This window comes from Cupressus sempervirens, chromosome 7, assembly GCF_028749045.1.
Source record: "Cupressus sempervirens isolate cs-2001-9-10 chromosome 7, ASM2874904v1, whole genome shotgun sequence".
Lineage (NCBI taxonomy): Eukaryota > Viridiplantae > Streptophyta > Pinopsida > Cupressales > Cupressaceae > Cupressus > Cupressus sempervirens.
Genome location: NC_143124.1, coordinates 80,712,297 through 80,728,241, shown reverse-complemented (window position 1 = coordinate 80,728,241; position 15,945 = coordinate 80,712,297).

Genomic DNA, 15,945 nt, shown 5'->3' with positions numbered 1-15,945 from the left:
TTTTCAAGATAAGATGTAAGATGGCTAAAAAATGTTGTAAAGTGATCATTGATAGTGGAAGTTCTACAAATTTGGCATCAGAAGAGCTGGTTATGAAGTTACAGTTGCAGAGGCTAAAACATCCCAAACCTTATCATGTTTCATGGATCAAAGATGAGCATAAGATATTGGTAAGTGAGAAATGCCTTGTGAAATTCAAAATTGGACATTATGTTGATGAAGTTTTGTGTGATATTATGCCCATGGATTGTTTTCATATTTTGTTGGGTAGACCTTGGCAATATGATAGATATGTTGTACATGATGGAAGATTGAATCAATATACTCTTTGGGTAAATGGGAAGAAAAAAACATTGTTGCCTTTGATTGAAGTTCCAGATGAGGTTAATTGTACTACTATAAAAATTTGCATGGTTAATAGGAAACAATTTGAAAAGGAACTGAAAAAGAATCAGGTTTGTTTTGCTATAATTCCAAGAAAACCGAGTTTTTTCAATGGAGACCAATTGCCAGAAAAAAATGTTAACCGAGTGCCAGTCAGTGGAAATTGAGTGACAGATGGTAGTATTGACCAAGTGCCAAGAGAAATTGTAGAGTTGCTGAATAAGTATAAAGGCATTATTGCTGAAGATATTCCTAATGGTTTAGCTCCTATAAGAAGTATAATTCATTGTATGGATTTGATCCTTGGATCTAGTTTTCCAAACAAAGCACCATATATATTGACACTTGCAGAGAATGAAGAACTTAATAGACAAGTGCATGAATTGTTGTAGAAAGGTTTGATCAGAGAAAGCTTGAGTTCATGTGCTGTACCTGCTATATTAGCACCTAAAAAGAATGGAGAATGGAGAATGTGTACCGATTCCAAAGCCATTAACAAGATAGTAGTGAAATATATGTTTCCTATACCAAGGATGGATGACATAATGGATTTTTTGAGTGGAGCAAAGTATTTTACCAAGATTGATTTGAAGAGTGGCTATCATCAAATCAGAATTAGAGAAGGTGATGAATGGAAGACTGCTTTCAAGACAAAAGATGGTTTGTATGAATGGTTGGTTATGCATTTTGGTTTGACTAATGCACCTAGTACCTTCATGAGGTTGATGAATGAAGTTCTAAAAAGATTCTTGGTTAAATTTGTGATTTTTTATTTGGATGATATTCTAATATTCAACAAGAATAAGGAAGAACATCTTGAGCATATTAGACAAGTATTGCAGATGTTGAAAGAGGAAAAGTTGCTGATTAATCTGAAAAAGTGTTCTTTTATGCAAGAGGAGATTGTGTATTTGGGATTTGTGATTTCAGCTGATGGTTTGAAGATGGATCCTAAGAAGGTTAAAGCAATTTTGGAATGGCCTACACATGAGAATGTGACTGAGGTAAGATCATTTCATGGTTTGGCTAGTTGTACAGAAAGTTTATAAAGAATTTTAGTGCTGTTTGTAATGCTATGACTGAAAGAATGAGGGGAGATAAAAAGGAATTCAAGTGGACACATGGAGCTGGTAAGAGTTTTGAGACTTTGAAACAAAAGGTTACTGAATTACCTGTATTGGCTTTACCTGATTTCAACAAAGTATTTTAAGTTGAATGTGATGCAAGTGGTAATGCAATAGGAGCTATATTAAGTCAAGAAGGTAAGCTTGTTGCTTTCTTTAGTGAAAAGTTGAATAATGCTAAAAGGAAATATTCTATGTATGATCAAGAATTTTATGCTATTGTTCAAGCATTGAAGAAGTGGAGACATTATTTGATGCCTAAGGAGTTTTTACTATATACTGATCTTAAAGCTTTACAATACTTGGGAAGTCAACATAAACTATATCAGAGACATATGAAGTGAGTCGAGTACTTGCAGAGTTTTACATTTGTGATCAAGAACAAGAGTTGAGTTACTAAAAAAGTTGCTGATGCATTGAGTAGAAGACATTCTTTGTTGACTGAAATGAAGGTTGAAGTTCTTGGTTTTGATGAGATGAAAGAGTTATATGATGTTGATCCTAATTTTTCTGAGGCATGGAGAGAGTGCAGAGCACCAAATCTGATCGATCACATAAGTATGACGAGTGTTTCATTAAAGAAGGTATGTTGTTCAAAGGTATTCAGTTGTGTATTCCTAGAAGTCCTATGAGGTTGAATTCGATTAAGGAAAATCATAGTGGTGGATTAGCTGGACATTTTGGAATTGATAAGACATTGAGTTTGTTGAAAGAGAAATATTATTGGCCATAAATGTATAAGGATATTCAGAAATTGTTAAAGAGTTGTGGAGTTTGTCAAGTTGCAAAGGGAGTGAGTCAAAATACTAGTTTGTATACACCTATTACTATTCTTGAGAAACCTTGGACTGACATTAGTATGGATTTTGTTCTTGGATTGCCTAAAATAGTGAAAGGGTATGATTCCATATTTGTTGTAGTGGATAGATTTTCTAAGATGGCTCATTTTATACAATGTAAGAAGACATCAGATGCTAAGCATGCTGCTGAACTTTTCTTTAAAGAGATTATGAGATTGCAAGGATTACCAAGAAGCATTATTTCAGATAGAGATAGTAAGTTTGTTGGTTATTTTTGGAAGACTTTGTGGAAGAAGATGGGTACTAAATTAAATTTTAGTTCTACATTCCATCCACAAACAGATGGATAGATAGAGCTTGTGAATAGAAGCTTAGGTAATTTGCTAAGATGTTTAGCTGGGAATAAGCTAAGTAATTGGGAGATGGTATTGGCACAAGCTGAATTTGCATCTAATAATTTTGTGAATAGGAGTATAGGGAAGACACCTTTTGAGATTGTTACTAGAATGCATCCTAGAGGTATATCAGATTTGAGAGATGTCGCTGGTGAAGAAAAGAAAAGTGATGTAGGAGAAGAATTTGTTGATTTTATGGAGTCTTTGCATAAGGAAGTGAAGTTGAGGTTGGAACAAAGCAATCAAAAGTATAAGGAGAATGCTGATCAGTCTAAAAGACTCCATGATTTTCAAGTTGGTGATGAGGTGATGGTTCGTCTAAAGAAAGGAAGAGTCCCAGTTGGAACATATAGCAAGCTGAAGATGAAGAAATTTGGACCTTGTAAGATCTTGAAGAAGTTTGATAGTGGTAATGCTTATGAAGTTGAGTTACCTGATGACATGGATATATCTCCTATATTTAATATTTTTGATTTGTATAAGTATCATGAGTTAGAGGATGAAGTTGTTATACCAGATGATTATCCTAAGAAATAGATTGAGGAAGTTGAACAGATATTGGATCAGAGAGTTGGCAAGAGTACAAGAGGAAAAGATTACTATGAATATTTAGTGAAGTGGAAGAACAGACCTATTGAAGATGCTTCATGGATTTCTCAATTTAAGTTGGATTTAGCTCAGGTTGGGACATCTCAATGATTCAAGAGAATCATTTCTTTCAACCTCAGTTTTCTGATGTAGGAGCATCCTGGGTTGCCTTGTTATTCTGCTCATTTTGTTCATTCTGCAGTTGGTGCCAAGTTACTGTAGCACCCTTCATGTGCCAAGTTACTGTAGCACTCTTCATGTGTTGAGTTACTGTAGCACTATTCATGTGCCAAGTTACTGTAGCATTCCTTCATGTGCCGAGTTACTGTAGCACTATTCATGTGCTAAGTTACTATAGCATTCCTTCATGTGTCAAGTTACTGTAGCTTTCCTTTATGTGCTGAGTTACTATAGCACTCTTCATGTGCCGAGTTACTGCAGCATTCCTTCATGTGCCAAGTTACTATAGCACTCTTCATGTGTCGAGTTACTGTAGCATTCCTTCATGTGCTGAGTTACTGTAGCATCCCTTCATGTGTCGAGTTACTGTAGCATTCCTTCATGTGTCGAGTTACCCAGTGTATGTCAAATGCCAAAATTTGGACGTGATTTCTGTGAGCTAACTTGTGAGATTTATTTCATTTGCAACATTTAATTTAAGATCTTTTCTTGGGATGAGTCCAGACCATTGTTGGGTCAGCCTTCCTCTTATGTAATGTTCTAGAATGTTCTGTAAGCCATTTTGGCAAGTATAAAGAGAAAGTTTAGGCTTAGAGTTAAGGAAGTTTTAGAAGAGAAGAAGTTTTGAGAGAGCAGATTAGAGAGTGTAGAACTGAAAATGCGAATTTACAGTTGGATCTTTGAATGTGAATGTATTTGTAATTGGCCGTAACCTAGAAGGCCTTACAACTCGGCATGTATGAAGATATTTTGATGAATCAATAAAGTAATTCACTCTTCCTCCTCCTTTGGTTGTTGTTCCTTGTGTTTGCTTCTGTTGTGTTAACTCTTATAGGGTGGTTTGGATAGCTGGGTGAGCCTTTGGCCCTAGTTATTCATCTTTCGCATGTGTCGGCTTGAGTAACCCATTATAGGTTATTTTAATAAGTGATAACATTTCATTAAATGGGTTCAAAATGAATTAAAAAGAGTTAGTGTTTTTCCTTTCCCATGCCTTGAGTACTAGTATAAGCTAGGATGAGAGTAGAGAGAATGCTTGGTTGTGACCTTGCCTTGTTAGTACAAAAAGATATTGATGCCGTATAGATTCACTAGGGGGTTGAAGTCCAGAGTGGCTACAAAGGTAACCTTAGAGTTGACTCATGCGATGAGACTTGCCACTTACATTGTTGATTTCTTGTGTGTCTTTGTTGCCTCTAGGTTTAGATGTCATTTTGTCTTGGTACCTTTAAGATATATTGATTTTAGGATTTCCTTGACCTAGATGTTGGATTTGACTCTTGCGATTGATATTTGTATGGGACTTGAGATTATCTTCTTAGCATGGTGGGAGTGGGCCATTTAGGTTCCACGAGGTTAGGTGGTAGTGCTTTTTACTTATCCCATTGAGATTCTTCAAATGGATGTCGATGTTGGATGTCCTTATGCAATTATTACTATCTTTGTGATTATGTGTTCTAATGTATAGTTATATTCTATTGTACTATATTTTTTTATCAAAGATATTATAAGATTAATGTATTTTATTCATGATGTATATTATTTGTACTTTTCATACCCTGTGACATGTACAATGGATGATTATACATTCTAGTTATGTCAAGTGACATCTCATGTAATTGTATATTATTTAAATGGATTTGTACTTGTGGTTTATGTATGATGTGGATTTGTTATGTATCATTTTTAGTATTAATGAAACTTGAATGTGATTAAATGTCATGGAATCCTTAAGAGATGTAATCTATTTATTTAATGCTTATGCATGTATGTATGTTATTGCTTCCACTATGTTATTTGATGTTATTATCTTTAAAAAGAATGTTTGGTAAACTTTTTAATAAAATTTTAGGTTAATTTCTTTTGCGTTCCCTGGTGGGGAGTTACAAAATTCAATATGTCTTCCTTTATATTTAGTAGGCTTAACCCTTGGAAACTAATTTTACTTCTCAATTGATTTGTTCTATGGGTTGAAGCTATTTCAAAGACTCTAAAAATGGATATAGCTAAATTCTAAGAGTTGAAAACATATTTATAGGATTTGATTTAAAAAGGTCTAAATTGATGTAGAGTGTAAAGAATTGGGACCTTCAATGGTTTTTGACAAAAAAAGGAATGTGATTGATCATTGAGTGTTGACTAAAGTGATCATTAGAAACATTTATGATATTTGTCTAGAGTTGATAATGTATTTTTCAAATGTGGTTTCCCATATTTTCATAGAATAGATTTGATATTTTGTTATCATTAGCTAAGGATAAAAGAGGAGTATATTTTAAAGACAATATTTGAAGCTAGATATGATTATTATGAATTTAGTGCTACTATTTAGTTTACCAAATTTACCTTTTTTTTAATTAGCTATATGAATCATAGTTTCTATAATTTTGTTGAAGTTGAAGAAAGCTCTACCCGTAGCTCCTAAGAATCACTTGCATGTAAACACTTGTCATAGAAAGAGAGAAGAAAAGCTATGGAGACATGATTTCATTGATCTACAGAAGATGAGACATTCTTGATGTGCAAAAGATAAATTGTAATAGTATTGAATGTATATTGAATAAACTTGAATAGATATTACAAAGAGAGAGAGAGAGAGAGAGAGAGAGAGAGAGAGAGAGAGAGAGAGAGAGAGAGAGAGAGAGAGAGAGATCCTTGTTAAAGGAGATCAAAACCCTGAAAGATAACTAACCTAGGCTACATAATGATATTTAATAAAAGAATTAATTATTACATGCCTAAATTTTAGCTTAAGTAAACTAGAGATAGTGACTTATTAATTAAATCAAAGTGATTTAATTGATAAAAGAACACCTTATTACTATAACACCCCCCCTTAAGATAAATTTAGGGAGTAGCTGAAAACCTAGAATCTACCATTGAAAGTAAGTTTTGGGTCACAACAACAAGGGCTAATGAGGTATTGAATCACAACCAAATCTTTTTAAAGTGGAGAAATAGAGAAAACTACATGGGAAAAACCCTACTCCAAGAAGAGATGAAAAGAATGATGAAAGATTAGTGAAGAAATGTAGAAGCTTCCAAACTAGAGAATGTCCCAAAAGATTGGAACAAAAAGGATGATCATGAAGAACATCACTAAAGCATGAGGAAGCTACAAACATTGTCAAATTGCTAATCTGAAGAACCTTCATTGAAAAGAACATGACCAGGTAGAGAAGACTAAGTCTAGAAAGTTGATCAATCAAAAATTAAAAATATCTTCATGGCCTCCAAAAATTAAAATGAAAGAGTATCCATATAGTAAATGGTCCATCTCACTAAATTGCATATGTACCTAGTCATTGATCTGCCTAATACATAGGAACAACTACTGAATACATAACTCACTCTATTGAACCAATAAAATATTAGAACCAACAAAACCCCCTATAATTCTAAGAGATAAAGATAGGTACACTGAATCTAAATGCATAAAATCCTACAAAGTGAAGAACCATGAACATCAAGAGTGCATAAGAAGTACAAACACCTATAAAGGCATGTCTCATCAACACATCAAGAGGCTAATATCCTAGAAGGAACACTCACTTGACAAATCAAGACGACATAATTTTCCAACATGAAACCCCCATGACACCTTATAATGTAGTGCAAGTACCACAAGACACACAGATGTGGAAGATCCCAAAATGCAATAGAGTGACACTTTATCTCAATGCATTTGCAAAATAACATACAATAGATGTCTAGAAAAACAAAAAGAGATGTAAGCCTAGTACAATATAAATTATAGCCCAAGATGAGTCATCCTAAGTAACAAAAAAGACCACTAGACCTTTACCAACCAAGATATCCACTAGAGTGCAAAAATGCAAAAAAACTGAATAGAGCTTACCTAAAGCAAAATCCAGAAAAATAACTATCATCACTAGAAGGATCAAAGAACCAACTTTTCAATGATATAAAGTTTTTAAAAAATGGAGGTCAGATGCTCAAGATATGACTCCTAGAATGCAAGATAAAATGCCTAACTTTGACTACATAAACAAGAAGCCAAGCAACATAAAATCCAAAAATAACCTATACCATCATGAAAAACTTAGAAAGAGCTATCTGATGATATATGTTTTATAAAGAAACACATCTGTATGATGTTGATATGAGCAAAATACCATTAACTACTTTTTATGATAAAAAAACTCAAATAGATGACAGTTTGATGGCCATCAAATTTAGTCTAGAGGTGGATGACATCATGCTCTACATATGCAGGCATACTTTTTTGTGTCAGTACTTTGGTGATGTTAGCACTTTTAAAGAGAAAATCTTGCATGCACCTTTTCTTAAAAAAGTGCTTTGCGATTGATTTTTTTCACTTTTTATTTGAAAACATGTGTTTGTTTTTATTATAATGAAGTGGTTTTTTAAGATCAAATTTTATCATTGCCTTAGGAAGAGTGCCCAATTTGTAGGCAATTTCTTTTTCCTCAAATTGCAACTATGTCCGAATTGTGTGTGCCTTATATGGAAATGGGGGATATTTGGGTGCTCTTATCTAAATGTTGATGTCTGTTCGGGCTCAAAGTGACTAGAAAAAAGTCCCCTCTAATCTCATGAAAATATTCTTTAAAGAAAGATCTAAAAAATATGGCCAAACCTCTCATGAAGAGAATGAGGTCATGCAAGTCTGAAGCTCTGATACTATGTTGAAGTTGAAGAATGCTCAACCCATAGCTCCCATGAACCACTTGTATGCAAACATCTATCATAGAAAGAGAGAAGCAAAACTTTGGAGGCTTGAATTCACATATCCATAAAAGATGAGACGTTCTTGATGTGCAAAAGATAAATTGCAATAGTATTGAATGAATTGAATTTGCTAGCCATTTTTTTCAAGGATAAAATTTTCCTAAATTTTTTATCATGGGTTGGATGAATTTGATAATTTTGTGGCCCTACTTTGTGTTTCTTCAAAGATTTTAAAAAGGAAACCCTAGAAAAAGTCTAAGACCTTTCCCTTACTATTACTTTGATTTCCTTTTAAAAATTCATGTAAGGGATTGTCTTATCATGAAGGAATTTTTTTGTTTGTTACCTAGTGAATCAATTTGGGACCTTGGTTTTTTGATGAATTATTTCTCCTTTACACTTATGTGTTTTACCTATGCAGACATCATTTTCTTTTAAATATGTTTCTCTTAAAAGATGGGATTTGTGATGCATATTTTAAAATCTGATGAAGTATATGCAGGCCTAGTAACTTTGTCCTCTAATGTGTTGGCTTTTCTACACTTGGCATTTTGTTATTGGCCGAAGATGTACCTTCTTAGACCCTTATGCATTTTAACATTTGAAGTAGATGGGAAGTCATGATGATATTGTGGTTACTACTATAAAATTAGAAGAAGGGATGCTAATAGAGCCTCCTATATACACTTAAAAATCATCAAGTGAACTAATTAAATATTTTAATATTTAATTAATAGAACCTCTTCTATTAACTTTAATAAATTATTTAATTTATTAACTTAATTCACTTTTTCCTTAATTAATTAAATATTATAATATTTAATTAATAATTTTTCCTCTATTAACTTTAATAAATTATTCAATTTATTAAGTTAATTCACTTGCTAATAATTAATTAAATAATATTATTCTTCTATTAGTATTAATAATTTATGTATTTTATTAAACTAATCCACCTAGGTCAATTACACTATCTTAAGTCTCTCAAATAACTTTATTAAGTAATTTATTTAAATTACTTAATTATCTACTCACCCAAATGACTAAGTCTTTCAGTCCACTTAAGCAATCCAAGTCGTGTTCCACGTCATAGTTGCATTTAATAATTAATTTTAATTAATTATTAAAAATCCTATTTATTCTTACCCATTTGTCCTATTTTATGGGATTAAAAGAGATGTGGCCTTGATTAACTCAACCTCTGCTAAGTTCTATTCCTCTTCCTCTATTAACTTTGAGTTACTCAATCCACCTCATGTAGTCAACAAGGGCTCATGAGACACTTGTCCTTGGAATTTTCTCAAGAGCTGGAGTTCTCGAAAAAGGTCTTGATGAGATGATTGCCAAGTGTCTTTCCTTTGCCTAACTTTCCTCTCATAACTCAACCAAATCCTTGATTTCCTCCATCTCTTCAATCAAGTTAATCTCATCTGTTAATGTTTCCTTAATCATCTCTCCACCATCAAATGTTGCCACCTAGGCTAGGGTCTATCCAAAGTCTATAAAAGGAACCTTTGTGTCCTTATTTCAACATCTAGATTCATAATCAATTTTAGCATTTCAAATTAGCATTAGAAGCATTCTCAAGCAATCTATCATCTATTTTCATAATTCATTTGCATCATCATATCTTCATCATTTATTCATTTTAGGATCATTCTATTTGATCTAGTATTGAAGTTCATAAATCTTCAACATCTTGAAGTAATCTTGTAAAAGGGAGCTGATCCAAATATGAGGGCTCAAAAATCAAGAAGACTCAAGAATAGGAGGACAATGGAGGCACATTGCATATGGTAAGGAAAGGAAAAGATTTTATTTTGATTTCAATCCTTCATTGTGTGTGCATTTATTAGCTTAGATTTGATATTTAGACATTGACACATAAATTTGCATACACCTCCGATTCCAATTATGGATCTTACAATAGAAGATTTTAGAGGTAATGAGTTAGATCTACTAGTAGAGCAAGCCTGCAAAAAAATCACATCAGACGATGATTTTGTTACGTCAAGAGATTTTATTCAATCCTTACGGAGGTCAAGCATGAATTTTTTTGAAACCAAATGTAAAAGGATGAAAGAAGAGAATCCTAATAAAGAAGACTTTGTTATAAGAGATGAAATAAAAGAAGAAATGATGGAAATTTTCAGCAAAATTACTCTAGAAGCAGGAAGACATATACTAAAGGATTTTGGTGTGCTAATTCTCCCTAAATGAGATATTGGTAGTACTATGGTATTTGATACCATAAGGGAAGAAATAAATACTAAATATATACCAAAAGAAGTTAGGTAGGCTCATAGAGGAGTAAAGTTTAGTGAAAACCAAGTGGCTCTAATGATATGGTCTTTACAAAAAAGAGATAAGTCAAGTCATAAGGAAGCCTTTGCTGCAAACTAGATGGGAAGTCTAATGATTTTCAAGGTGGAAGAAACTGATAATGTAGAATCAACCCTCACAAATAAAGAAATGGTCAATTTTAATTTGGAAGTTTCTAGGAAAGACAAGTAGAAGTTTATCAACTTGAATGCCAAGTATGAGAAGGTGCTAGAAGTGTATAATAAAAGGCAAAGGAGAATTAGTGAAATTGAAAAGATTATTGTTATCTTTTAAAAGCAACAAGGGATACAAATAATATTGGGTAAATCATCTTAGATGATGATTGCATCATCAACGGCTCAACCACCCGCTAGTGGCCCAATCTTTGAGTTTCCCTAGACTCCTTTACACACTGGAGAATTATTGAATGAAGAAATCGAGGAAGAAACAAATAAGCTTAAGATTTCTTAGATAGGAGTGGTGTAGAGCTATGAAGAAAAGGTGAGGAATACCATTTTACACCTTGCATCTAGCATCGATACTAGATTGCTTCACCACGAAATATCAAAACTTCTAGTTATTGGGAAATCTCTTAATGAGAATGAGGATGTGCTAAGGAAAATTTTGCACAAGTAGGTTAATCAAGAAGCAGAGATGCTCAACATATGCATGACTATCATAGACAAAGCCCACATTGATGATTCAATTAAAAAGACATGTGATTAGGTAATGGGTTTAGTAGAGTTTGATGTAAATAGGGAGTTTCTATAGAGAAAGCTGAAATTATCTCTCTCCAAATATTAGAATAAGAGTTTCAACCTTTTTCCCTCAGTTCTCAACAAGGATCATAGTCTTAAAACTTTTAAGGAGCGAGATAAGATTTTTATACCTTGTTGTGCAACAAAATGAATGATATTTAATAAACAATGATGATAATGATTTATTTGTGGAAAACATAGAAAAGATGGTAGAAGCAAGGAATTTTTACAAATCTTACACATTTGAAGTTAAAAAATCGAAGGCAAAATGGAAAGATGTCACTCACATAGAAAAGAAAACCATGGAGTTTAATTGGCCCAGTGATACTATTTACAATGAGTGGATAACAAGAAATGCTTCCAAAATAGAAGATCCATAGGTGGCAATTGAAGACTAGGTACATGGCCAAGATGAAACAGAAAATGTTACACAACCTATTGAGAAGGTTTCCCTAGAAGTTGAAAAGGACAGTGAACCAACAACTAAAAGAGACACATAAGAAAAAACAAGGAAAGAAATAATTATCTAATTAGGGTATCTTACTTTTGCGGTTCACCCACTATGGATACGCCTACTTGACAAATTATGAAGTTGCCTTCAAAATAAGCAAATTGCCAGTTGTATGTCCAATAACTATTTTGTAAAGCTATTGATAATGACATTTTGTCTCTTCTGTACAACTATATTTTTTATTTTGTTAAATTAGGAGACATGTGTCCATCACTCTCCCATGTCTAAAGCTTGTTGCAATCCTTGTTTATCAAAGGATTTGCAAAAATGGAGTTGAGGGTCCAAATTCTAAAAGGAAAATGTTATATCCATGTCCTTGGGTCAGTCCATGACTGTGTAGTGAAATTTTTTGATCCAGTCCATATAATGCAAATATAGAACCATAGTGTTCTCAATATATTTGAGCCATTTAACTTTACAAGGGTTGATACTAGGTTAATTGTATTGTTTCAACCAAATCAATACAAATACAAAAATATTTAATTGCTTATTACAAATGTTGTCTCTTCTTGTGTTACTTTTCAATTTTTTGAGATTTAATGACAAGCATATTAAGTCTCATCTATAATTCATTTTGAATTATATCTTGATTCATGTCTTACTATTAATCAAATTGATTATGTAAATGCTTGGTATGATTCTAAGAATATTGAAGGTATTTAATGAGATTATGATGAATATGAGGTTTGAAAATGAGAATTGATTTTCCTTTCATAAAGTGATAGAATGCATATGATATTGATGGGTCCAACCTTGTGAGTAACTAGCCCAAATGGATAAGGCACTAGTCATAGATTGATATTGGACAATTATGTTAAGCTACATGGTGTTAAAATTCATAAATCAAATACTTCTAGTTTCTTGTTTTATATGCAAATCTATAAAGTTAGCATGTGTTTTGTTTAGAAAGGTGTAGGGTATGGAGAATTAGCTATTGTGCATCTCTCACCTTGTCTCTAAATTATAATAATCAAAGGCAAATGTCTGCTATATAGGAATTTATGGTGAATATTGTTATAAAGGGAAGTAATAATAAATTCCTAGGTATACCCATATGACTCCTACAAAATTCAAAGGGAAGAAGACTATAAAGTCTTGCCAGTTGATCCTATTGGCTTGCATGAGAATATTTTTTATGGTATTCAGCTAATTCCTAGGTATTTACTACATTCTCAAAAGGTTATTAAAATTTTGTTAAATCAGGAACTAACGGAATGTATGTTGAATCAACTTGAATATATAGATTAGAGAGAGAGAGAGAGAGAGAGAGAGAGAGAGAGAGAGAGAGAGAGGAATCCTTGTAAAAGGATATAAAAACCCTAAAAGTTAACTAACCTAGGCGGCATGATAATAATTAATAAAATAATTAATTATTATATGCCTAAAATGTAGCTTAAGTAAACTAGAGATAATAAGTGACTTAATAATTAAATCAAAATGATTTAATTAACAAGAGAATACCTTATTACTCTAACAAATTTTAGAGGCATATTTGTGTTTATAATGTTCTTGGATAATATTACAATTGATTCGAAGAATCTATAAGAGCATGAAGAGTTTGTAGGAATTATACTACAAAATAATAATCTTTAGGGAAATTCACCTAGAAGAAATCATATTAGATGATTGAATTTTAGTGGATCCAACTAAGATCTCAACTATTGTTGACTAGCTTATCCATAGAATCTATCAAAAAAAGAAGTTTTTTGGGATTAGATGGATATTATTAAAAGCTTGTGAATAGTAATTTCCAAAGTATCCAACCATCGAACCTCCATAAAAAGAATAAAAACAATTCAAGTGGGTACAAAAGTGTGAAATTGTCTTCCACCTATTTAAAAAGCCCTTACAACTACAGTTATTTGATGCATAATTGATTCTTAGAAAGAATTTGTAGTACTAATCATATTTTAATCATAATATTTGAAGAGACAAAAACTCAACTATAATACTATGATCTAGAATTCATATTAATTGTACATGAATTAAATATATGGGGGTAGTATCTTGCAGGAAGACCATTGTTTACTCCCAAAAGGGACTACTTGACCATGTAGCATAAAAAAAATACCGTAACCTACCATGTAGTAACATCATAAACAAACATTACTCACAAAAACATGACATAAAGATGTATATTATATTGCCAAATACAATGTATACAATCCAAAGGTTGCTACCTTCTAATGTGAAGCAGTTATCAATATAGGGCATAGATGGTTAAGAGTGCATAGTGTTGGAAACTACCCAAAAGTAATTGGAAGTACAAAAACATTACATCACCAACTAATTATTCTATAACATGTTTATTCCAATAACTTTGGTAAGTATGCCAACTACATGAGTACCCCTCAAAATAAATTCATTTTCCAAACAAAAGAAAAAAAATGAAATATAGATATAAAAATATTGGGGTTATAGAATTGTATTTTTGTAAGACTTCAAATGAAAATATTACTTGCAAGTTAGTGTTTTTTCTTAGAGATGAGACAAGGGATGTCTCAAAAGTTGTCTTTTATAATATGAAACATCTTTTCAAATAAACATTGCTAAATATATTGATTATCAATAAATATACTTCTACTTATAAAACTTATAAAACTTATAAAAATTGTTGACAAAGGATGGATTCACTCTAGAATCTGTAGAAGTTAGTACAAAAAAAATAGAGATAAAATAATATTCTTGAACTTAGAATGTCCTTTGATCCTTTGATATGCTTTCATTAATAGATTTTGATACCATGTTTATTTGGGCAGATCAAGTACACATTTCATGTGGAAGGGTGTGGGGGTGAATGGTCATGTCTCCAAATGGAGACATGAACACTCATTGTCGCACTTGTTTGGTGTTAACTAATCATTCTTGATTTGTTATAGATTTAACACAAGTCTAACAATGTATTACCAAACATTATGATCTGTGGCCCTATATAAAGTATAGATCGGTAGTGATCTAAATATCAAAGGAATCAGAGTAAGTTTCAATCATGCCTTAAATAATCTCTCTCTCTCTCTATGTGTGTGTGTGTGTGTGTGTGTGTGTGTGTGTAAAACCATTGGTTTTAATTGTGCATATCACATTTATTGTCAGACTAAAGCTACATCCTTTAACACTCCCTCTTAGCTAGGGAAGACAAAGTGCATATATATAAGTTCTCCTTATTTTAAAGTGATATCATCTAGATGTATTTAAGAAAATCAAGTCTTCTGATATCCACCCATATTAAATATCTTGTGATCACATAACACATGATATGAAGTATCATCTAACCTATATTTACATATCACCTAACACGTGATATGCAAAATCACTTAACATGTGATATCTTATTTTATATATCATCTAACACGTGATATGAGGAATCACCTAACATGTGATACCTAGTTTTACATATCACCTAACATGTGATATGATGAAACACCTAGCATGTAATACCTTGTTTTACATATCACCTAACACTTGATATGAGGAATCACCCAACATGTGATACCTAGTTTTACATATCACCTAACACATGATACGAGGATTCACCCAACACATGATACCTAGTTTTACATATCACCTAACATGTGATACCTAGTTATACATATCACCTAACACATGATATGAGGAATCACCTAACATGTGATGCCCAATTTTAGATATCACCTCAATATGATATCAGATATATGGTATGACCAAGAATATCAAGTCTCATGATATTCACTATAACTCAAAATGTGTGCACTTACCATAAGAACATTCATAATCTATTATGATATGTTTCAACCATCGCATGATGTTTATCACAATCTACAAGGTCATGATTAGGTTTAGGGAACTGAATCCACCATGCTAGAAATCATCTATCATGATCTGTTATAGCCATCACATGATGTCTATCATGATTGTAAGATCGTCATCTTCCAATAACATTAACAAATACAAGTGATAATCATATGGAAGTTGTCACTTCCTCATGCTTATCACAAGGCCCATAAGGCATTAAATGATTTCATTAGTATAATAATCAATTAAATATAGTTTACCTCATAAGTATTTCACCTTCAACAGTGAAACTCCCTCTCAACCACTATGGTTAGGATTGTCACAAGTTGATTGAACCCATTTGCTCCCTTTGAAGCTTGAGTTCATCAACATTTTGACCTCTTTGAAGATGCCAGACTC